Here is a 2500-nt window from a genome sequence, read left to right as displayed (position 1 = left end):
AGAAAACATTCTTGGCAAATGCTTTCGCAGTTGTTCGTCTTGCGCCGATCCAAGAATTTCACCTCTAGCGGCACAGTACGAATGCCCCCGTCCGTCCCTCTTAATCATTACCTCGCGCTCCGAAAACCAACAAAATAGAACCGAGGTCCTATTCCATTATTCCATGCACCATTATTCAGGCGAACCGCCTGCTTTGAACACTCTAATTTTTTCAAAGTAAACGTTCCGGCCGCCGCCAACACTCAGTCAAGAGCACCGACGGTGAACCGAAGGTGAGGCCGGGCACGCCAGTACACGCCTTGCGACGGACCGACGGCCCGAGCCCAAAATCCAACTACGAGCTTTTTAACCGCAACAACTTAAATATACACTTTTGGAGCTGGAATTACCGCGGCTGCTGGCACCAGACTTGCCCTCCAATGGATACTCGTTAAAAGTTTTAGAGTGTACTCATTCCAATTACAGGGCCTCGTTAGAGTCCTGCATTGTTATTTTTCGTCACTACCTCCCCGCGTCGGGAATGGGTAATTTGCGCGCCTGCTGCCTTCCTTGGAAGTGGTAGCCGTTTCTCAGGCTCCCTCTCCGGAATCGAACCCTGATTCCCCGTCACCCGTAAGAACCTCGGTAGGCAGATACCGTACCGACGAAAGTTGATAGGGCAGACACTTGAATGATTTGTCGCCGGTGCAAGACCGTGCGATCCGCAAAGTTATCCAGAGTCACCAACGAGCACGGGCCGAGGCCCGGTCGGTTTTTGGTCTGATAAATGCACGCCTCCGTGAGTCGGCGCTTTTCGCATGTATTAGCTCTAGAATTACCACAGTTATCCAAGTAACACGTACGATCAAATGAACCATAACTGATTTAATGAGCCATTCGCAGTTTCACTGTACGAGAGCTCGTACTTACACTTGCATGGCTTAATCTTTGAGACAAGCATATGACTACTGGCAGGATCAACCAGGTAGCTATTCGCAGCAAACGAGGCTGCTGCGGGACGACGGGCGCCCCGCGTTTCTTTTCACACGTTCTCCGTGTACATCGCTACTCAAACACTACGCTCGCGGCTTGCACGAGCTCCGAAAACCGTCGATTCCGGACGCTGCCCGGCGATTCGAGTGCAATACTCGCGCCGAGGCACGCCGATAGCTTGCCACTGGATCCGACAGACCGCTCAAAACCCCGGCTAAGCATGGGCGACCGCGCGAACAGCATTACATCTGCCCATCGTGCCCGACGCCAACCGAGATCGATTCTGCTTCGATTCGCACTCGCGCGCGCATTCGCTCACACGACTGCCTGCTCCCTCATAGTAGTCACAGAATCCTGCATCGCCATGGTACCCCAGAACGGCCTCGGGATCGCGCGACCTCGCGGCCGGATTTGGAGTTTGGGAAGGTGCGTGGCCGCTTGCCGTGGCCGCCGAACCGCGCCCCGGCCGGGCACTGCGCGCAACTCGAACGTTTGGACTCTGAAAATATTTCCCAACGTTTGGACTTTAACTTTTTGTCGAGACTTGAAAAAATTTCAGAGTCCAAACATCGACCCGCGGCAAAAACTTTTCCGAGGTCGAAAAATCCGCGCTCGGTCAAGAGAATATGCGCGGCCTGGGCGTTTGGACTCTAACATTTTTTGGAGTGGATGGGAAAAATTTTCAGAGTCCAAAACACCGACCCGCGCGTGATGCTCTCCCGAGTTCGGAAAATCCGCGCCAGGTGAAAGCTATGCGCGCGACCTGGTCGTTTGGACTCTAAAAAATGTTCAAGTCTCATCACACCAACAAAAAGTTAAAGTCCAAACACCGACTCGCGGCTAAAGCTCTTCCGACTTGGGAAAATCCGCGGCGGGTGAGGGCTATCCGCGCGACCTGGGCGTTTGGACTTAACATTTTTTTGGTGTGAATCGACTTGAAAAAATTTCGAAGTCAAAAGTCTATAAAATTAATCTAATGCCATACAGTGTCAAAGTGCACAATTTTAATCGATATAATCATAACAATATATGTCATACAACAAAATCATCAAATAATCGTCAAGCAGCATTGCAAAGCTACGTGAGTCAATGCAAGGCAATGACAACGTATTTATCAATTAAAGTTATTGTTAAATTATAAAATAAAATTAAATTAAATTAAATTGAAGAGCTCAATTACGCCAATGTAACAGAGTGTCATACAAAATATATTGAATCACACACGTCCAAACGCTAAAGAAATATATCAAATGCACTCACCTGCCAGTCACCGTTTTGGGTAACTCAGAATAGACCGTCTTTCGTCGGGAATTGAGTTGATCATTGAACATTGCAGTAGGAATAGGTTTAAGCGGAATAATAATAATAGCGGAAGGCTGATGCTCCAGGTAAATGTTTGCTTCGCTCATATATACTGAAAAGAAAAAAATTTGTGAGCAAGCAGTGCCGCAGGGAAGAATGCGATGGCAAAACGGACGCGTTGTGGAAATTACGGTAGTCCGAGGGCGCCAACTAGCGACAAAAAAGA

General features: G+C 49.0%; 1 non-coding gene across 1 annotated transcript in view; it reads right to left on the bottom strand.

Moving 5' to 3' along the window:
- Positions 1-967, bottom strand: part of LOC143472824 (small subunit ribosomal RNA) — a 1808-nt gene extending 841 nt beyond the window's left edge. The window contains exon 1 of the ribosomal RNA XR_013120133.1: positions 1-967. This exon is cut by the window's left edge and continues 841 nt beyond it. This is a non-coding gene — a ribosomal RNA (small subunit ribosomal RNA).
- Between the last annotated feature and the right edge of the window lie 1533 nt (positions 968-2500).

This window comes from Clavelina lepadiformis, unplaced genomic scaffold, assembly GCF_947623445.1.
Source record: "Clavelina lepadiformis unplaced genomic scaffold, kaClaLepa1.1 scaffold_195, whole genome shotgun sequence".
Classification (NCBI taxonomy): Eukaryota; Metazoa; Chordata; class Ascidiacea; order Aplousobranchia; family Clavelinidae; genus Clavelina; species Clavelina lepadiformis.
Note: the sequence above shows the minus strand (reverse complement) of the source record. Positions and strands in the feature narration are given on the sequence as shown.